Genomic DNA, 23,349 nt, shown 5'->3' with positions numbered 1-23,349 from the left:
TAGATGAGTTAAGATTGCATACTTATGAAAATTTGAAGCTCTATAAAGAAAGGACAAAGGTTTGGCATGATCGTAGGTTGAGAAAGAAAGATTTCATGGTAGGAGATAAAGTTTTGTTGTTCATTTCAAAGTTTAAATTGAAACAACCTAAATTGACTTCAAGATGGATGGGACCCTATGTCATTAAACATATTTATCCTTCGGGGTATGTGGAATTGTATAAGGGGAATGGGGAAACATTTATTGTCAATGGCCATAGGTTGAAGATTTTTAATGAAGAAACTTGTGATGAGGGAGTTGAGGTGGATCAACTCTCAATTTATGAAATTGATAAGTAATTGGGGATGTGAGTCTAGCTAACGACTCCTTAATAAATTAAGCGCTTCTCGGGAGGCAACCAGTGTATTTTAATTTTATGTTATTTCATTTTTCGTTCCTTATATTGAAAAATCCAAAAACATTTGAAAAAATCGAGAAGACCAAAAAGATTTTTGTTTTGTTAGTTTAGTTATGTTTATTTCTCGTTTTTATAGCCTTTAGTTGAGATTTGCAGGTTTCGAAGTGCCCAAAAGTGTTACGGTAAGTCATAACGAGCCAAAGTAAGTGCAAAAGGTAAGTTTGGCTAGTGGTGCGCCGCACCAGAAGGCAGGTGCACCGCACCTGAAGGTGAATCAGGAGAAGAGACTTTTCTGATAAGGAAATGTGACGCACCAAGTATGGGGGTGCGCCTCACCACCTATGCTTTTGACCAGATTGACTCAGTTGACTTTCGTTGACTTTCTGGATTGGGTTAGGATTTTGGTAGGGCCGAAAATCTGGAGAATAAGGCTACCCATTTACTCCCTTTTCTTCTCCTGGCCATGACACAAACACACACACATTCAAGAGTTTTTGTTTTCTTTGCTTCTAAAAACTTCCAATTCTTAAAATAAATTCCAATTTCTCTTTACTACATTATTATTCTTCAAGATGGTTAGGGGATTGTTCTCAAAGAAAGGGAAGCAAGTTGAGGGTTCAAGTAGCAGCGAGGAATTCATTCCCGGGATAAGGCGTGGGTATGACTTCAGTGAACCCGACCTAAATGACAACCACAGCTATAGAGATAGTGCACTCACCTTGAGTGCCAAGACTCATCCCGCTGAACCACATTCATTACATGAACTGTCTTCAAGACCTAAGGTCCAAACATGTCATGGAACCCAAAATTGTTAGTTGGGGGGATTTTGAGAAGCTAAATATAAGAGACCTTGTGATGAAAATGATTACTTGTAAGAGTAGAAATGCAAATGGTGAGATAAAAACATATAGGATGTGGGAAAATATTTTTAGTTGTGATATGACACCGGTTCGTGAATGGTGTCTTGAGTTTTTGAGCACAATTATAGTTGATACAAATTTGAAAAGGGAGGAGTTCTATACAAGGAAAGTTGTTCATTTTCGGGCAGGGGGGTTCAAAGGCATTGTACGGTGCCTGAGTTTGCTTACTTGACTGGGATGGTTACGGGGGCTGAGTTGAATCATATGGATACTTCTGAGTTTTTGAGAAAGGGAGTGTATGACAAAGATGTGACTGGTTTTGATGATAATAAAACAACAAAGGATTTTTGGTTTGAGATTGGTGGTAGTGGTAAGTTAGCCATGACAGTGAGCAAGGTATTGGAAATTCAGGTTCCTATTTTAACGGTTATCCATCGTATGATCACCCATTGCTTTTTGGTTTGAAATGATCACAATGAGAAGGTTTCACCCACTGATGCTTGGTTAATGAGGTTGTTTTATGAAGGTTCCCCCACTACTTTTGCTTGTGCACCATATGTGTTAGCCAAGTATCTTGCTACACATAAGGATCGTGTGCTTGTTTGTGGGAATTTTATTTGCAAGATTTTTGTGATGTTGGGGTTTGACACAAATAGGAATATAAGGAGTTTGGTGAAGGTTCCATGTAGTCATTTTGGAATAAATGATTTGATTAGTTTTGGTTTGTTTTTTGAGGTGGATGGAATAGATGTGTTTGTAGGGGATTTACCCGAGAAGCAGTGGCCGGTAGGAAAGAGGCGTAGGGAGGATGGCTCTAGTGCTCCCCAGTTTGGAGCTGGTTCTTATTCATCTTCTTTTGACTTATCTTCTTTGCAGGGGCTGTTTTTGGTTTACAGGGATCTATGGATATGTTGCTTGATAATGCCCGGACAGCGAATAGTATGCTTCATTGAGTGCTCGGTCAGCAAGAGCACTTCCGTCCAATGTGGGAAAGGCAATATGAGCAATATCATCAGTAGCAATATAGTCAAGTGGATGAGGATGAACGCCCAGAGATCCCTACTTATACTCCTCATGAGATAGTGCCTCCTAGTCAAGGTACTTTTGATTATCTCTTTCCTTCGCAGGGTTATCAATAGGAGACATATTCGTATAGGCCTCCCGAGTTTGATTCCACTACTCAGACTATAGGCTATGGGATGTATACCGGTGCTCCTAGATATGGGGAAGATTTCTTTAGTTATTCCACACCGGGTGGAGATGAGACTAGAGGTCTTACGGGTATGGGTACTCCTCATGTTGCTCCGGGTGATGATTGGTTTGCTGCTGAGCGTAATCCTGTACTCCTTGATTTTGATGATGTGTTTGTGACGAGATGGCGCTGCCAGATTCCGTTGGTTATATTTGGTTCACTTTGGTAGATGGATATTGGAACATTGCACATTTGTTTTCGATTTGGTTGTAATGCCCTATGTTGGCACTATAACATTTTACTTTTTCCGTATTTAGGGTAGTTTATTTGGTTATTTAGGGTGAACACTAAGTATGGGGGGGGTGGTTGTTTATACTTATTCGACTAATATTCTAATGCTTATTATGTGTGAGTTTGTTTTGGTTGTGTTTTATGCTTTTGGAGAGGAGTAATTCATATGCATATGCTGGCAGTAAGTTCAGCGCCCATTCATTTTTGACGATTTTACCGAGCATACAAACATTTCCCAGCATCCGGCAAGTTTTCATTTTCTTTTTATTTTGCTTTTACCTATTTCCCATAGATTGTCTTTAGTTCATTGTACAATGAGCACATGGTACAACTCAAGTATGGGGGGATTCGGTAGGTAAATAGGAAAAAGCCGGGTGAAATTGAGACTTTTGATAAGATTGAGTAAATTTTTAACTTCTGATTGCTTGTCCGATAGTTTAATTACTTTGTCATTTAAGATTTAATCATATTAGTAAGTAATTGAGCTATATTCCTTTGGTAAAAATGTTTTAAATTGTGAAATGTGTTTTGAATGATCGTTAAAGCAAAAAAGTTCCTTTGGGGTTAATTACATGACTAGCAGACTCTACCACAAAATACCCAAATATGTGAGATCTTGATTCATTTAGAGATTTGATAGGTGTTACGGTTTTGGTTTAGTTGCCTTGTAAATTTGTCCCTCTCATAGGCTTTTGGATTTATCCGGAAGAAAAAGTCACTTTTAGAGCTTTGAACTATGACGTGCAAGTTTGAGGTTAATTTATTCCATTTCTGCATTTCTTTCTTTGATATGAGTGTGCCGGTGATTGCGTTGATTCTAGAACTTGTCTTAGTTGATCGTCCCGTAGTTTGCTAGATGATAAAGAGGTAAATTTAGGATTAAACCCGTTTTCTTTGTTTATTCACCCTTTGTTATGTTTATCATTGTTTAACCATGTTTTGTATGCATGTGTTTAAGTAGCTAATCACATTGGTTAGTGAATTCCCCTTGTTAAACCTTTGTTGCACTCATTTTTAGTGCAAGATACACATAGATAACATGTTGAGCCTAACCTTTCGTTTGTCTTAAATCCACTTAAATATGCAACCTATCCTCACCGTACCGATAGTCGAAATCCTTGGTTGGTCATTAGTTGCCTATGCTAGTTGGAAGGTTTGGGGTTGTCTTGATTATGTCGGGTTGGTATATTCTCTATTGGGGGTAGATTGATGTCGTCATAATTATTGATTAAGTCTAGATTGTTCAGATTAGCATGATTGTTTATGATTTGTTAATGTATTTTAAAGTTATAAAAAAAGGGGATACCAATTAGACAGGGTAAAAGTAGTTCATTAAAAAGAAAAGGGAATGAAAAGAATGAAGAACAGAAAAATAAAAGAAAAAGAAGAACTTGGACTGTCATTTAGTATTTCCCTAATCTTTGGCAAATCATTGTAGAGTTGGTACATAAGTTTAAACCAACAAAGTGTTCCTTGATTGATTATAATTTTCATTTGAAGTTGGTATGTTCGTTAAAACCAACATCGGTATGTTATGGTGGTTAGAAGTCGTTTTGAAGGTCATACACCACAATGGTGTCGATATTTATCGGTCTATTGGGGGAGTAGAGTCGGGAGAACGTTTTTTGGGTTGTGGATAGATGGAAACTAGTGAAATGGGTTGTGTTGGACTAGACTATAATGTAAAACTTTGTTAATTGTTGTGTTATTTCCTTTTAACACCAATTATATCCTTAAATTTCCATACACATTGTTAATGACCCTTGTCAGCCTTTATAGGGATCAGTATGGTTGGTTCACTGTCAAAAATCCAAAGAAACAGAATCCCAAATATTCAAACAATACCATTACCAATTTTTCTAATCCAAAAGGACCCATTCAACAGTGGGTACCAAAAACAACTTAATTTTTTTTGTAGGAAATAAAGGTCTGTGTTACATATTTCCACTTTGGAAGATATTTAACACATGATCCTGGAATGAATTTCTGATCAAAGAAACCATCTCAAATAAGTGCTCATTTCCAATACGCTAACTTGCCTCTGCATGTTTTGTAAAAATCCTCTATCTCTCTAATTTCATTCATTATCTGTCAAACATTGATGCCATGTTTACGTGCAATATGTTTTATATCATGCAATGTTTGAGGGGGAGAGAAATGATAATTCATAAATCGAAGGGGAGTTTGTGTATTTGCACTATTTGATTAGAAACTCATTGTTATTTCAGAAAAACAAAATAGAAAAATAGAAAATTTAAAAACTCATAAAAATATTTCTTGTTTGTTTTGTTTTGTTTGTTTATTCTAGTTTTAGAAATCTGATATTTGAAAAAGCCCAAAAACAAGTCAAGCCCAATATCAATCAAGTCCATAACCGACCCAGATAACCAAATCCGATCAAATCAGCCTGACCCGACCCATTTTCCTTTTTCTTTCTCCTTAAGGAGGGAAAAACAATTTTTTTTTCTTTTCTTATCTGTTCACGTATACCCGTAAACTCACTAACTCTCTCACTAAAAATCTTCATAAAACTTTTTGTTGCTGATCATCAAAAGAAGATAAGGGTCTTGTTCCAAATCGTTTTGTGATCATTTCTTTCCAAAACATCATCAAATTTCAATCACATCCACAGGTACTATCTTGGTTTGAATGTAGATTTCATTTTTTCAATTTTTCTTGAATTTCTCATTTCTGTTAGTACTTTTGTGTTGAATGTGTGAATTAGAAGCTTGTTTAGGATATGTGTAAATGATTACTACATGTTTAAATGCTTTGTTTGATGATTTTGAAAATTCAAAAACCCTTCCTCCCTGTTCTTGAAAAATAATGATCAGAGTGTGTGTTTAAAAGGTATGATGCGTTTTAGTTTAGATAAGTTGTGTAATGATAATGTTAGTTTGGCTAGGGATGAATGTTATGCCATGCTGAAATTGCAGTTTGATCCATTGAATGTGGATTTAGATGTATGTTTGGCTAACTTAAAAGTGTTTGGCAAAAATATTTTATTTTAGAGTTGTTTGATTCTAAAACGATCTAAATTTAGATCGTTTTGATTTCTAAACGACTTGGAAGTAAAATAAGTTTACCATTCACCTTTTATGTTCTTTTCATGTTATTTCTCTGTTAAACCCTTGAGACTGAGACCAAAACGATCTAATTTGGATCGTTCTTGGGTCTGAACGCTGTGTGGTTTGAGAATAAGTTTGGAATTCGATTGATGGGTAACTGAATTCTTATGAATTCGGTTCGCTCAAATCTGATAATTTTTAGTGTAAGGAGAAATCATGAATTTGATTTCACTTTATATTTTTAAGTGTTAGAAAATCTTTAAAAGAGAAGTGAAGTTTTTCTCAAAATTTTTCCAAAACGATCTAAATTAGATCGTTTCATTTTTCTTCATTTCAAAAGTTTTTAACAAAACCTAAAACGATCTCTTTTAGATCGTTTTACCTTTTCTTTCCTATACTTAACATTTTTTTCTCTCTCACATGAGAAACTTAAAACGATCTCTTTTGGATCGTTTTACTTCCTTTTTCCTTTACTTAAATTTTTTCTCAAATAAAGGTTTAACACGATCTCTTTTAGATCGTTTCATCTTCAGTTTTCATACTTCATTATTCCTTCTTTAAATCTTTCAAAACGATCTAAATTTAGATCGTTTCATTTACTTTTAACTGAGTGTTACTCAAAACGATCTAAATTTAGATCATTCTAATTTTATACTTAGAAATTTTTTTTCTTTCAAAATTTTTATTTTACTTTTATTCTTGTGTGGTGTGACAAACTGTTTTGTATGATCATATAATTGTCATATATTTTGGAATATGAGGAATCGAACGCCTTTGTGTACTTCCTTATTATTCTCAAATATATCATACTTATATGATTATATATTATTTTCAAAGTTATATACATATCAAAGTATATAAGAGTACAAAGAATTGATCGCCTTTTTGAACTTCTTTGTAAACTTATATATGGAAAATATGTATTTAACTATTCTGTGGTTATTTTCTCATAACAAATGATTTTTAAAGGATATACTGAGTTGATCGCCTTTGTGAACCTCTTTGTATCTTATATAAATTGTTTGTATGAACCTTGTTATTTGCTATTCAAATATTATTTTTCTGTGTGTGTTAAAAGTTTTTATTTCTTAAAACAGAAAATTATAAAAATAATGGATCATCAAGAGGAGGTTAGACATGATGAAGAGATTGTCATTAATGAATCAATAGAAGAAATTCTTACAGCCGGAAATTCCATCAATATGAGAAATAATCGATATTTGAATGACCCTTTCAATGCTCCCGGCTTTCCAATAATTTCAGCAATCTTCCACAATCATCCTCTTACTCATGCTCTAACAGTAGATGCTGATCTAGTTGAATCATATTTATTTGACATGTGGAGATCTATTATCTTTGTGTAACCACATGATCCATCTTCAACAAGAACTAAAGCCAAAGCTAAATCTCCAGAACTTCGTAGACAAGGCCATTTTCAATTTGAACTTCATTCTGGAGAGAATACATATGACTTCGAATTCAATTTAGATGATTTCAGAAGATATTTAAGGCTACCAGAAGCAAACTCAAATGGGAGAAATGATTATGATGTATTTGAGTCAAATGATGTGATGTTTGCTGCCTTGATATCACTTGGTTATGATGGTTTCTTTGAAAAAGACAACTGATTTTAAGCTGAAGAAGTTACCAAGAATTTGGTACTATGTGTTTTCTGTTCTCAGCAACTGTTTACATCCATATACAAGAGGAATGGATAACTTGACCCAGACAATGTTGTATATATCTTATGGGTTTGTTTTCAATCAGCACTACGACATTGCTCAACTTCTTTGGGATCAGCTGATAGTAGCAGTAAATGGAAAAATATCTGCTCCCAAGAAGTATATTCCTTTCATAAGATTTCTCTCAGCAATTGTCCGAAGTATAATCAGGAACAAGAAGCATATTCCAAGACTTCTTGAAACAGGGAATGTTGTTACTCATCCATTCAAGTTTGTTAGAGACTCTGGTATCCCTAACTATTCTTATTTGATTCCATCATTTTTACTTGATATGGTTCCCGATGCTGATGATGCCAAGAAGGCATATCTGGACTGGATTAGAACAACTCTGGGACCGGAAAGCCTCCCGATTCCTACCCAAGTTGTGCATAGGTTGCCAAGTGAGGGGTCTAAGAGGAAAAGAAAAGAGAGTGAGGGTGAATCCAGTTCAGGTAGGCCAAAGAGTAAGAAACAAAGAGGTGAAATGTTTGTGATAAAGTTGAGTAAGAAAGTACATCAACAAAAGAAGAAGAAAGGAAGTTCTTTAAAGAAAAAGCAATTGAAAAGAAAAACACCAGCTGAACCTTCTTCTCCAACATCTTCTGAGGATACTATCTCTGAGTCTGGGACTCCAAGACCTATTCGATCACCACCTCCTAAAACTTCAAATATCAGAAGATCAGCATCACCAAGAACACCATCACCACAAAGACATTTTTCACCAATTCAAACAACTCCACTACCAGAAATTCTAACACCAGAACCCCCAGCAATGCCTCAATCACAATCAATACCAACTCAAATTCCTTCATCAACAATTTCTATAACTGTTTTCCTATCTCCTCCACCGACATACTTTCAAGGCCGCAGGAAGTCCATTCCTGTTAATATCAAAAAGAAAACATTCAAAAGATCTCGCTTTGAGTATGATCGTTTCTCCCGAGCTGAACTAGAAGATGTGGCTGATTCTGATATTGATTCATCTAATAATGAAGCCAATCACTTTGCTGATGATGTAATGGACATCCCGGAGGAACAAGGTGGAAATGAGGGAGGAGTCGAAAATGTTAGAGAGGATGAGAGGTCCGGGCTAGGTATAAGGCATAAAGAAAACGTTGGCCTTCCATTAGTCCAAACCACATACAATCGCCGGGTTCGACCTAGGATAGAAGACAAGAGCTCCCAACTCTTGCACGGTCAAACCTCCACTAGCCATTAGGAAGTCTCTCTACAGACTAACGTCTCATTTCTGCATGGGCAAAATCCACGTAATCCATCCTAGTCTCCTTTAGAGATTGTGGATGTTGAAGATAAAGAGACATCTGCCCCTCTCTTGACTTTCGATTCTGCACGTTTGTCTAGTACCCCTAGGACACTTACACCGATTGTTGTACCATCTGCACATCTAGGTGATGCTGCCGGAACAAACATAGAGAGCTCGGCTTTAGTGCCTTCTCAAGGATTGTTTGGAAGTCCTTCCATTGCTAACATTATACCAGCTTTGAACGAAGGCACCCGTGTAGCTGAATTGGCTCAACGACAGTTTGAACTCTCTCGAGCTCGAGCAGTTGCTGCGGCTATTCGTGCTTTGGGTTTAACGGTTGATCTAAGTGACACCGGTGTTATGTTTGTCCACTTTCCAAAGGATTCTGGTTGTGAAGCCGAATCATCAACTGTTGTTCAAACTCTTGAACCAACAGGAAATCTTGTGACAGTCATGATGTCGTCAGGTCACTCAGTAGAACCACTTGGAACTACTAATGTGTCAGCTTCTATTATTCCTGATACTCCAATTTCTAAATCTCCAGCTGTGGTAACATTATCTCCGATTGTTCGTAATCTTGTGACTCATTTGGTTGAAGGGATTGAACAAGAACAAGAAAGTGTATTACGTGCTTCAAGATATAATATTACTGGTAAACTTCCTATGACTCAAACCAGTTCTTCACCACGTAGATTGCTTACTGGTGGTACACTTAGAATTGGTTCATCTGTTGTTACTCCAATCTCAACACCTACTACACCTCATATTTCAACTGCTACAACTGTTATTCCTTTGCCGTCTCAACCGATCATATCAACACCACCGATTACTCAATCTTCTCCAATTTCATCATCAACACCCCCAGAAATTCCAACTTCATCAACTCAACAATCATTTCCTGATCCAGATTCTCCTGATTATTCTGCAAGTTCTTCATCTTCATCGGAATCTGATCTTAGTGATACTTATTTGAATGACTATACTGCTAATAGGCTTCATGAAAGTGGTATATCCACTGATACTCTCATTATGGCAGTACTTCGTCGATTAAGATCTGAAGAGACTAATCTCAACCCACCAAAGAAAGCCATCTATCATTCAATTCTTTCATATCAACATTTCTTGGATACTGATACTACTCAAAAGGATGAAACTGAAGCTCTTCGAAAGAGATTAACTGAGCTTGAACAACAATGTCGATCGGCCACTTTCTTAAGGAGTCGGGATGATCAAAATCCGGATGATCAACCCGAGGGGGAGAAAAATGTTCAAGATAGTGGAGAAGGTCATAATACAACACAAGAAGCAAGTGTTAAAGATACAACAGAAGGAAATCAAGACCAAAGTCAAAGTATGGATATTCCTTCATCATCTCAAGCTCATCAAGTTCATAATTCTGATTCAGATGATCTGCCTCCACTTGTTAAATACATCTCTCACTACTACTCAAGTACATCAAGTTCTGATCAATCCAGTGATCCTGATCCGTTTCAACCAGGGAATAGGACTGATGATGACAGTGATTCTGATTCAGATGATTCTAATAATGCTCCACCAAGACCTGCTATGTCTCAAGAACAATTTGAGAAAGATATCTTTAAAGAGATTGTCTATGATCTGAGAGATACAAATAATCTTGACACTCCAAGAGAGCTTAGCATGGGTATTAGACATCCAAGAATCACTCGAGACAAAATCTAGCAAATCAATGAAGGGTATTTTTATGAGAATTATGCACAAATGCTAGATTTGAATGTCATGCCTGAAGAGTTAGTGTGCAGGGCAAGATACATTGAAGAAAGAGCCTTCCTGATTTACTGCTCATCTGAGGAAAGACTCAACATGACCTTGAATAGGTTGAGAGCATTCTTTCTTTTCAGACATCAAAATCAAAGGGATGCATACTTAGAAATGATGAATGCTGAAAGCACAGTAAGAAGTGAAGAGTGGTATAATCAGTTCCAGAATCCAATCACAAGTGTGTTGACATTGATGGCTCCTATCAAGTATCAGAACCAAAGACTTGTCCGATTTAGAGTTCAAAGAGCTGATGGTCACATTTATGCTGTTCATGAAGAATCTTTCGAATACTTGCCAATCACTGACATCCTCTTTCTCTTCAACCATTATGCTCATTTGATTACAAAGACTTTCCAAGTATTCAGATGGCACTTTGAAATACTGCTTATTCTTCCTCAGATCCATACATGATAATCTGATCCTAGTGAAAATGAAAACATCCAGATTCAAAGAGAAAGACACATAAGAAGGATTCAAGAAACAATTGATATGCGTCAAAGAGTTAGAGATCTTATAGCTGCCAGAACTATTAGACCAAGAGAAGGAATCATTCATACTGAGACAGGTTCATGGGTTCTTTGGAATCCAAGTCATGAACGAGGTCCTCATAATATTCCTCCAATTAACTTTCAGGATAATATCAGATTGCCCGATGAACGTCCAGAAGGTGCTAACTGGCATTTCATTCCCAAGAGGTATTGGAATGACTCTTGGAATAGTTACAAGAAAAGAGTTTTTTGGAATTCTATGAAAGATAAACCATCTACATCAAAAGCAGCTCAAGATTACAACAAAAGAAAGAACAAGAAAAGACGAGCTGAGAAAAGAAGGAGGAGGAACAGGAGGAACTGATTAAAGACAACCAAGCACTAAGGGGGAGAATGTTAGAAATTTAAAATAGTGCTTAGTTGTATTTCGTTATCTTTGTTATTTTGTATATGTAATATAAGGTTGAGGGGGAGCTTATGTATTTACTTAGAGTATAAATACCCCTCAAACCTTAACCTTTTGTAACCTTTAGTCACATTTTAATAATAATATTTCCAAGCTTTCTACACACACATTGCTCTTCTCTCTCTATACACACACTAACACACACACATCCACCATTGTTATTCACCTTACTTCCGCACCCGAACACGAACGATTTCTACTATATTACATTCAAGTATTGTCAAACATTTCAATTTTTCATTTAAGATTAAACTGCTTAACTATTCTTATGGTTTTGCTTCTTTTTGGATTATTGTCATGTTTTGCAATTGAGAACCAACGGAATGAATGTTTTGAAATCTGAATTTGCTTGAGGACAAGCAAGGCTTAAGTATGGTGGGATTTGATATGTCCATTTATATGCATATTCCCATATCGTTTCTAAGTCATTTTAAACTTAATTATGTGCAAATTACATGTATATTCGATGCTTTGATGGTATTGTTAGTGGTTGTAGGCTTAGAACAGGTGAAATGGTTAGAAACAACTTTCGGATGATTAGAAGATGCACTAGGATGGTTCATGGACGCATACGAGTAAAGACGAAATGAAAACTACAAGTTTTGGTTGAAAACAGAGCAGGTGCATCGCACCTGGTAGAGTGGTGCGGAGCATTTTGTTCTCAGAAAGTTGCAAGATGTTAGAAAGCAGGGAGGTGTGGCGCACCAACCCTGTGGTGCGTTGCATATCGGGCAAGATTATTTTTGGAAACAAGGCCAGGTGCGCCGCACCTGAAGCTTGGTGCGTCGCATCCGTAGATCGGTTTGTGAAGACTTTTTGTAAACTTTATAAATACAAGACCACAACCCTTTCATTCGATACACAATCATCTCCAGTCGATTTTAGGGTTCTTTGGGGCTATTCTTAGCAGCTTTTTCGTCCATCAAGGTCTAAGAGTTGTTCGTGAGCTTCAAGGCATTCGGTTATCGATTTTCTTAGCGTCTACTTGTTTTCTACACATTGGTACAATATGTTCTTCTATATTTTTACTCTTTGTGCTTTGTTTATGATTATGAGTAGCTAAATAATTCGTCATCCACTGAGATGAAGTGATACATTGAATAATGGTTGCATAATCTTTTGAATCAAGTTGATTTGATTTAACGTTGTGTCGTAATCTTAGCTTATTAATTCTTTGTTATTTAACTCTTAATTGCGGATAGTTTTTGCATGATCTCAGTGGTAACTTAGGTTGTGTAAAAGTTATTTTGATTGCTTGGTTAGAAACGATTGTTTCTATGACGGGTACGGTAGAAAGTAATTAATAGTTTATAAGGGTTAACGGGTTAATGGTTGGGTACAATCAATAGACACAATTGTTATCTAAATAACCAAAACAATTAGTTGACTAGGAAAGTTATGAAAGACGTCTTAGGGTGCCGGTCTTAGTAATGGAACTAGTTAATTAATGGACGGGTACGGGGTGAGTCTTTGTTTAGTTCTCGGTTATAAATCAACATATTTGAATTGGTTCTTCAATTATATGCAACCTAAATAATGTGTATCATGGAGTCGAAGTGGATGATCTTCTCATCCTATTTGATTTAAAGAATTTTTTTTTCGATAAATTCTTAGTAATTTCTAACCCTTTCAATCAACTAACTTTTAATATAAAAACCAAGATGACGTGGTGTCTTTAAAAACCAAACTCTTTTTAACTACTTAAAACTCACTAGCTCTTTGTAGTCTCTGTGGAACGAACCTTTACTTACTTTAATCTATATTGCATACGAACGGGTCCACTACCCGATTGTGTGTGGTATTCGATTCGGAGTATTTTTACGGATTTTAATTTAACTAGATTTTAACACATCATATTGTGTGTCATATGGAGTCATAAAAACAAAATAAAAATCAGAAAAATCAGAAAAGAAAAAGAAAATAATAAAAAAGAGTAAGGTCATTGTGTGAAGACTAATAGACGTGACGATACTTTAGCTTTTAAGCCTACTTAATTGTACCTTAAAATTGCTTTGTTTACTGACTCCATTATATGATGTATCGATAGGCATAAAGTACCAAGGTTTCCTTATAATCTGAACTTAAATGTATACAATATTCTATGAGAAACATATTCAGATATATGGCTGAGAATACCTGCTCTGTTTTTAGAGTATGGTCCTTAAATCTTACAAAAGATCTAGCATTGTAATTTTGTATATTTGGTATTTATATTGAAGGTCTCGGGTACAAACATAAGTGTGTATTGCTTTTTCGGATGTATACTTGTGACAAGATATGCAAATATCTATTTAATCTTTTGAAATTTATGGAGCTAATGTGGCCTTTGAGATTCGGACAAGTAAGTCCTTGGGGTGTCTTTGTATACCTAGCCAACCTAAAGCTTCGAACTTGGGATAGGTGTCCAGAAAGTTCGCTACATGGGTCTCATAGAAAGTCACGGGTTTTCATAAGTGCTTTAAAGTTATGTCACAAATATGCAAGTACTTAGCATTATGCAATGTTGGGTATATTTCCGTACGATGAGTCAAGTTATGTCGCTCTGCTGTAAGGAATCACCGACCTGTCACCACTGACTTGATTCTTAAAGACCGTCTCCCTTTAGTTGCCAAATGTCTTAATCTTAGTGCTTGTGTCGATTGTGAGAATATATCTGAATGTGGGTCACTGAAGTTCGCAAACTTGATTAAGTGACATATTAGGCTACTCGGGTTACATGGTGACTGTCCTTGACCAGGGTATGTCAAAAGTGTTACAAACTAAAAGGAAACTGGAAGTACCGAGTGTTTAAGAGGACAAATATATTGGTAATCGTCTTGGATCACTATTCATAACTAATAATAAGAGAATTATTTCTCATGTGGGCTTATGTTACGTGCTAAGCTGATCTAATCAATACAGTACTTTAGCTCTTGTAACTATGTTATTCGTTTATGTTCGTGTGTGTGTGTGTTACGTGTCTCGTAAAATGTGTGTATTTTTTATGTATGCTTCTATTGTTTAAATAAAAGTTCCTATTGCACGAGAGACAGAGTCAGGATAGAATCTAGTTTCCAAGAGGACTCAACTACGTTCTTATGGAACAACGAATAAACAAGTAGGGTAGTTAAGCGATAGTGAAGAGATCAAAAGCTATAAGAAAAGTTGGTTAATTAATAAGATATAGGTTTAAGGAAAAGAACACAACGTTTTTGATTTCAATAAACAAATATTCGGTTAATGTAAATTTCTTAGAAAGAAGATATTTTTAAGAATGAGCACTGAGATGTTCATAGTTTTGAATTTTATCTTTGAAAGAAATGTTTTTATTCTTAGAAAGAAGATTTTCATAAGAATGAACACTACATTGTTCATAGTTTTGAATTTGATCTTTAAAAGAATTAGTTTGATCTTTAGAAGGAAGATTCTCAAAGAATTAAAGAGGAGATGATTAATAGTTTGAGAATTATCCTTGAAAATATCGACTTTAAACCAAAAAGATTTGATGATTTTGACTTAGTGTGAAAGTGTTTGACAGTGAATTACAGACCTTAATGTGACGTAGGTTAATAGTAGACTGTTAAGCAAATTCACTTTATCTTGCAGAATTATTCATTTCTTCAGAATGTATGTTATCACTTTGAGAAGATATGATGATCGTTTGTTGAGATGTGCAGGACAGCAAACAGATGTTTGATTTTGTAGGTTGTCAAGGAAGTTCTCAGCATGGAAGCAAGAAAGACGAATACACAGAGCTGTATAGGTCATAACAAAGAGAAATACTAGTATGATGAGGCAATCATAGAAGTATTTCTAATTGTATGTTGATCAACCATAGGTAAAACCCTTATGGTTTGTGATTTTTTCCTAAGATCTTAAAATGAGATAATTCATGAAGATTTGAATTTTGATAGTATTCGGAATATTTTCGCCAAATCCGTGTCGAAAGTTTTAGGAATTATCAACGTTTTCTTATGATCATGATATCTAAAGTTTACATGGAATTTAAAGTTTCATGAGAACACTTTTAAAAGGCAAAAAATTATGTTTCTCTCTGATGCAAAAGTATAAGTATTTAGGTTTAGTTATGTGATTTTGCTGGGTTAAAATCAAGTGACTAGAAACGAAATCAATATGGATTTGCAATGGAAGACCTCAGGGTAGGTTATCCATAGTTATACTTAGAATGGTAAGACAAAGATCTTAAGATTCTAAATTTTGAAAAGTTGACAAATAAACAAAGAGATAAAAATAAAAGGTCAAGATTTCAAAACCTTAAAATTTTATTGACATGGTTTGATTAGATATTTTGTAGTTCTTAGACTAAGATAAGGTCATATGGATTTTATGACTTATAATAGTAAAGAGGAACAAATTAGGAGAAGAAAATGAAAAATATAGTTCTAGATTAAGTCATTGCTAAGATAGTGATGAAATAATGAAGAATAACATTATCATTTTTATCTTTGTTTAAATTTTTGAGCTTGGTTGTGCAGGTGTTAGTACAAAGAAGGAAAATGTCACTATCTGGATTTGGAACATTATTAAGATCAACGGTGAACAGATTATTGTCCCTTGTACCAGTGAGTATCTACCCCCTCCGCGGTTTGAACTTTGCATTCGTATCTTTTGAAAAGCACTTGAAGATCATTCTCGTAGAATTGTCCAACACTAAAAAGATTGTGACCTAATCCTTCAACATAGGAAACTCTCTTGATAGTAACTCCATTCTTGACAATGTCCCCATAACCAAGAATAGGGGCAATATGATCATTTCCAAATCTGACCGTTCCCAGAAACTTCTCAACAAAATTGGTGAGTAATGACTTGTTTCCAGTCATGTGACAAGAACAAATTAGATATTCCTCGTCATCCTCTTTAGTAGAATCTGCAGATTCATCATCGAGTTCCTTTGACTTCTTGGTCTTTGTCATGAAGCACGCATTTGCTGCCAGTTCATTAGTCTCATCATCAGTGAGATGAAGCCATTTATCATCCTCAGCTAGAAGAGCAATCCCACTTTCTTCTTGTTTTGCCAACATGAGCTTTTACTTGTAGTACTCTGAATTCTTCAGACGAGGTTTGGTACATTCTGTGGCAATATGACGAGGATTTCCACAATTATAGCACTTTCTATCCCCATTCTTCTTTTCCAAGACTTTCCTTTCAAACATTTTCTCACTATCAAACTTCTTTTCCCCAACTGGTTCCTTGTAGGTCTCAAACTTAGGAACACTTGAATTCTTGGCATATGATGAAATTGAGAAAGACCGAAGTTGATTGTTTTAGGTTCCTTCTTGAAGAATTTCTTCTTGAAAGCTTTTGTGAAGAAAGCTAACTCTTTATACATCTCAAGATCCTTTTCATCTAGTTTAGGATCACTTACATCACTCACCTCCGAATCAGTTTCAAGTTAAATTCTGCTTTTCCTTGAACCTCTTCAACAACAAGAGCCAGTGGATCAGAATGAACAGTTTCCTCTTTCATCTTTTAAGTCTTTAGAACTTGATCAGTGTTCAATGTTAGTTTTTCAAACAAAGTGTGAATCGTCAAGTTTCCAAAGTCTACTTGTTGGTTCAGCTGAGTCCCATACACTTGCCATTCTTCTTAAAGATTCTTGATGAACTTGATGTTCAACTCCATGTTTGTTCTTTTGACATCATTTTTTCTCAGTTCATTGATGATATTACAAAATTTGATGTAGACATCATTGAGAGGTTCTCCTTTTTGCTGTTTAAAGGTCTCATACATGTTCAAAACAGTTGACAACCTTATGGTGTTAGAAACATTAGAACCTTCCATTTGTTTTTCAACCTCATCCCAAATTTTCTTTCTAGTTTCATATGAGTCCACATTGCTATATATATCATCTGGAAGTGCTTGATAAAGATAAGCAATGGACATTTGATCAGCTTCAACACGATTTTTTGCTTAGCATCCCAACTTTCTTGTGGAAGAGGTTCATTGTTCACAGGATTTTTGGGAATTTCAGGACCATCTTTCAAAGAAATTCAGGTTCATTGTTTCGTGAACTTAATATTCAAGTATGGTGGACGCATTTGTACTTGGAAATTGGTTCACATGCTTGTACATTTGTAAATTTATTTTTATCAAATAAAGCTATGGTGAATGTTATTTATAATCCTTGTTTTGAATACTCGACTTTCTGTACATCTCATCGTTCCGCCTTAGTTGGGGTGTTACAATTGTCATTTCCTTCTTGTCACCTGTTAAGTAATCTAACTAAGGACTTGGTATATATTCACTGTTTAGATCGAAATACATAAAGTTGTGAAGTATAACCGTTTAGATCGAGATTATTTAAGCAAAGGCACCAAATGGCAAAAGTGTGTTTTGGACGAGGGAAATGACTTGGTATTTATAGGCAAAAAGAATAAATATAATATTCTTTTTGCCGTACAAATATGGTTACATGCATTTAAGGAAACTACTTTAATTCCTTAAATGCATTGGTTAATGTACAAGAATAAAGTCACTTGATAGTGACTTGTCTTCTAATTAACCAACCACCTTTACACACGTGTAAGGCTTTTAACAAAGGACTAATGGATTGTCCGGGTAAAGGCATGAGATATCGCCTATTTTATACATATTTATTTTACACGATATCGTTTCTTTTATTTATTTTATGTTGGTATTATTGTCATTTTTATAGACATTTATACTTAATATGTGATTTTATATAATTATAGGTCTATAATATGAAAGTTGACGAAAGTGCGTTGAATAAAGATAAATTATGGAGTAATGAAGATCGCAGCTTAAAAGATTCAAGATTATGGACACATATTAACTTATGTGTTGCATAAAACATTAAACTAAAAGACTTCTACCAAAAATGCCATATGTGGTTTTGGCTGTTCATCTCTCGCATGATATAGATATCATGCTATACTTATTAGTTAAGTGAGCATGTGGTGTGTGTGATAGCCTGAAAAAATAAAAGGTTCAAAAGCCTTTCCATTTGTTCACATGAAAAGAAAGAAAAACAAGAGGGGTTGGACTCTTCGGGCCTTGTGAGTCGGTGGACACAAAACGAATAGACTATGGAATTAATTCCATATTTTGTTGGGCTTATGTTGACATCAAGAATAGAAAAGAGGCCACCACCTCTTTTGTTTTACGTGGGCTCCCCTGCAACTTGGATTCCTATATATATATTACATAATAATGCAAGATTCATTGGAGAGTTACGAAAGAGGGATTTTGGGCAAAGAGTTTGGTTCGTTGGTGAGAGGAACCGCAAGAGACAAAACACTAAAAAGGTTTTTACCTTTGTTCGTAAGCTCCACATAGCCGGCCATCAATCAATCTGTTCGATCCTTTACTTCTTTTATTAATATTAATACTCTTAATATTATTAGTTGCTTATTGTGAGATTATATTACTATACAATTATATTTATGGATTTTATCTATTTGATTATTGTTAGTTTTATTAATCTTGTCATGAGTAGCTAAATTCTTTATCATCCGTCTTGATGTAGTGAGACAATATGTAGGATTGCACAATTTTTATCATTCAAAGTTGATTTTAATTATCGTTGTGTCGAGATCTTGACGATTTAATTCCTTATTAATTATTATGTGATATTGGTGGCATATGTGTTCTTCGTTAGTGGTACTAGTCGAATATATATGTGATTTTCTATTAATTGTTTGTCTATAAACAGTTATCACTAGTTCATGGTATGATAGTGGATGTCATTTAATAAAAGGAGTTATTTTGTCAATGTGTTGTGTAACGGTTGGTGGTACCACGTTATCTTCACATAGGTACAATTGTTAATTAGATAGTCAAATAAACTAGTTGGTTAGGGAAATTGGTGGTACCAGCTTTTACAAGAGAACTAATTAATTAGGTGATTTAAATAATTTTACAAACGTTGGTGGTACCAGTTTGTGTCTTTGTTTTCTCACGATTATCTTTATCAACTAAAATTGAATTTGAACTTCATTAATGTGCAATCCGAACATGTTGTTGAGCGAGGTCAAGACGGATGAGTTTTTAATCTCTTTTGTCATAAAATCAAAATTCTATTTCTTGCGATTAATCATACGGGATTACTAACTTTTTCTACTAACTTTTGCAACGTGGCTACTCGGCCATAAAAAACCTCTTTTTAATCTGAATTACTTTATTTGAACAATTGCTTACAAAGCCCTTGTGTTCGACCTCGGATTTACCGGTTTATTATACTGCATACGAACGGGTTCACTGCCTGTAAGTGTGTTCTAGTCAGTTTTCTAGTAGTTAGTGTTTTATAAATTTTAAAACTCGATTTCACACATTAAGTTTTTGGCACCGTTGCCGGGGACTTAAGTTTAAGTAGTTTAATTTAGTGGTTCGATCCTTTCTTGCATTCATTTGTGAGAAAGTTAATTGCTTTATTAGATAGATTTTATTTTTGTTTTTAATTTATTTCTTTTTGTCCCAGTTGCGGTTAACGTTTTGTCTTGTGGTGATTGTGTAGGTTCTTAGTAGTTGATGAACACAAGAGCTTCTGGAAAACCTTTGGTTAGTCCTCAGTCTAATCCAGGAAGAGCCAGACGTCGCTTATTGTCACTCAGCAACACGGAGGCCTCTACATCTAACAGGATAGATCCAGAAACTGCAGAGCAAGTCCAAGAGGACATTGATTTGGATCAACATTATTCAAAGAAAGATTCACCGACAGGGATCCAGTTCAGCACCGATTTCTTAGAATCAGGTGGTGTTTTAAAATCAGGTGATAGTTCAGAAGAGGAAGATAATAAGGACAAAACTTCTATACCTGGTTCAGCAGTAATTCTTTGGGTAAATCAACCAGTTCAGGCAAGAAGAATGGGTGATCAAGAACAACCAGTCAACCCCAACAACCGTCTTAAAGGGGATCAAAGGAGAAATATACCGGACAACCGTGGCAATGCTATTCGTTCTCCAGCCACCGGGTTGAATTTTAATCTTAAAGGAAATCACTTGAAGAGTGTTGAGGAAGAGAAGTTCGATGGAGTGACAAACAGTGATCCTTACGGCCATTTGGAATGGTTTAAAGATTTGCAGGTTTTACAATTATGGATAAGGACAAAATGACATCGTGAAACTTGAGCTCTTTCCACTTACTCTTTGCGGAGAGGCAAAAGCTTGGCTCAAGGAACAACCGGATGACTTGTACTCCACATGGGCTGAACTTCGAGAAGGTTTTATTGATGAGTTCTATTCTGTAAGAACTCAAAGACAATTGGAAAATAAGATCAGGGCATTTACTCAAGATGCGGGTGAAGATGTAGTTGATTCGTGGAAACGGTATAAGGAAATGCTTCGAAATTGTCCAGGTCATAATATGACTACTGAAGCAGTGGTTGAGATTTTCTATGACGGTTTGCTTAGGAAAAGTAGAAGGGAACTTGCAGCTGCGTTTGGGGGTAGTTTGAATAATGTGACTCCAAGTGAAGGTTATAAAATCTTGGATGACATGGCTAAGGAGTTCTCTGTCAGGGAAGAAATCCAAAGTAGGAAATCGGGAAATAAGACTGTTGCTAAGGTGGAAAGTGGTGAAGAGTCAAGGTTAGTTGCTGAAGTTAAGGCACTCTCGAAGCAAATGAATGAGAGGTTTGATAACCAAGATGCAAGGTTTAAGAGCATTGAAAGGGATGTGAAGGTCATAGCGGATGGTTGTGACTACTGTGGAGATTATCATTACTTGGAAGATTGCCCGGACAAGTTAGTTATGTTCAGAATCAGCAGCAGGGATCCTACAGCTAGAACACCGGTTATCAAAACCGGAAATCCAGTACTTCTTATCCCTCATCTTCATTTAATAATACTAACAACTCTAGGTTTGGTGGCAACAGGTTCAGCAGGTTTAGTAATCAGCAAAACTCGAAGGCTGACTGGAGAGACATCATGAAGGACTTGATCAGTGCTCAGAAAGCATCTAATGAGAAAGTGGAAGAACAATCCAAGAAGATGCATTCTGCATGGGATTCTATGACTACTCGTTTGGACGGTTTGACTCATAAGCTGGAGCAAAGTACAAAGAGCACTCAAGCTACATTTCAGGATATAGAAGCAAAGCTCGAAAGGCTAGGAAATTCAAATAGGCAGCCCAGTACACTACCGAGTAATACGCAGCAAAATCCTAGGCCTCAGCAGAATAACCAAGGATCCGGACAGAAGTATAGCCATCCGAATGCTCGAAATGAGCAAGTGAATGCGATCACAACAAGAGCAGGTAATACTTATAATTCTGCAAATCCTTTGCCTAATGATATTACTCCTATTGTGCAGGTTGAAGCCGATGAAGCTGTTGATGATGAGATTGAGATGGAGCCGAACCCAGCCGTGAAGACACCGACCATTCCATCCAAGATTGTTGAGAAGACTACTGTTGAGAAACCACCCGTTAAGCCGTATCAGCCGAAGATACCTTTTCCTCAACGATTGAGGAAAGCGAAGATCAAGGGGAATTTCAAGAAGTTTGTTGAGTTGATTCAAAATGTTAACATTACTATTCCTCTAGTTGATCTTCTTACAGGTATGCCTAATTATGCAAAGTTTCTTAAGGAACTCATTACGGATAAGAAGAAGTTGGAAGAGACGAAGACGGCAGTCATGAGTGCCGAGTGTTCCGCCATCATCAAGAACGAGATTCCTCCTAAGTTGGAAGATCCAGGGAGTTTTCTTATCTCTTGTTCTTTTGGTGTTCGTTTGTATAAGGCATTGGCCGATCTTGGGGCGAGCATTAATTTGATGCCTTATTCTGTTTATAAAAGATTGTCGTTAGGTGAATTGACCCCTACCCGCATGAGCATTAGGCTTGCGGACCGTTCATTCCAATATCCCATGGGGATAGCGGAAAATTTACAAATTAAAGTAGGTCATATGATTTTCCCGGTAGATTTTGTTATTCTTGAGATGGAGGCGGATGTTAATGTGCCTCTAATTCTTGGCCGACCCTTCCTTATAGCCGCGGATGCTATCATCCGGGTTAAGGCTAAGGAGATTTCCTTAGGTGTCAGAGAAGACCGGGTAGTTTTTAATGTTGATAAGGCTCTTAAGCATCCTTACTCATGTGATGAATCTTGTTTCAGGATAGATGTTATTGAAGAAGAAGAAGATGCTTTGGAGAAAGAGCTCATGGATATCTTGGACATGGAAGATGGACAGGCATTACTTGCTTGTAGTGAAGAAGAGAAAGTGCTAGTTGAAGAGATGATGCAAGAAATCATGGCATTGAGTGTTGATGAAACTCACCCGGAGGATGAGACTTTTGAAGAGATCACGGATAGAGAAAGCACACGAGTGCTTACATCAATTGAGTGTCCTCCTACCGATTTGGAACTCAAACCCTTGCCGGATCATCTCGAATATGCCTATCTTGAAGGTACATCTTTCTTACCCGTTGTCATTTCATCTTCATTGTTGGAGGATGAAAAGTCTAGACATTTGACCGTCCTTAAGGCTCATAAAAGAGCCTTTGCATGGAAAATTTCCGATATTCCGGGTATAAGTCCATAATTTTGTTAGCACACCATAAACTTTGTTGATAATGTTAAACCAATTGTGCAAAGACAACGGAGATTAAATCCAAATATGAAAGATGTTGTAAAAAAGGAGGTTATTAAGTTACTTGATGCGGGAATCATATTCCCCATTTCGGATAGTTCTTGGGTGAGTCCGGTACATTGTGTACCGAAAAAGGGTGGGATGACCGTTGTTTTAAATGATAAAAATGAATTAATTCCTACTAGAACTGTCACGGGGTGGAGGGTATGTATTGATTATCGGAAATTGAATGATGCAACCCGCAAAGACCATTTC

At 36.0% G+C, this 23,349-nt stretch overlaps 1 pseudogene; it reads left to right on the top strand.

Annotated features, from left to right (window-relative positions):
• The window catches only part of LOC122601228, a 35,342-nt pseudogene that overhangs the window by 9,570 nt on the left and 2,423 nt on the right, over positions 1 to 23,349 (top strand).

Source organism: Erigeron canadensis, chromosome 5, assembly GCF_010389155.1.
Source record: "Erigeron canadensis isolate Cc75 chromosome 5, C_canadensis_v1, whole genome shotgun sequence".
Classification (NCBI taxonomy): domain Eukaryota; kingdom Viridiplantae; phylum Streptophyta; class Magnoliopsida; order Asterales; family Asteraceae; genus Erigeron; species Erigeron canadensis.
Note: the sequence above shows the minus strand (reverse complement) of the source record. Positions and strands in the feature narration are given on the sequence as shown.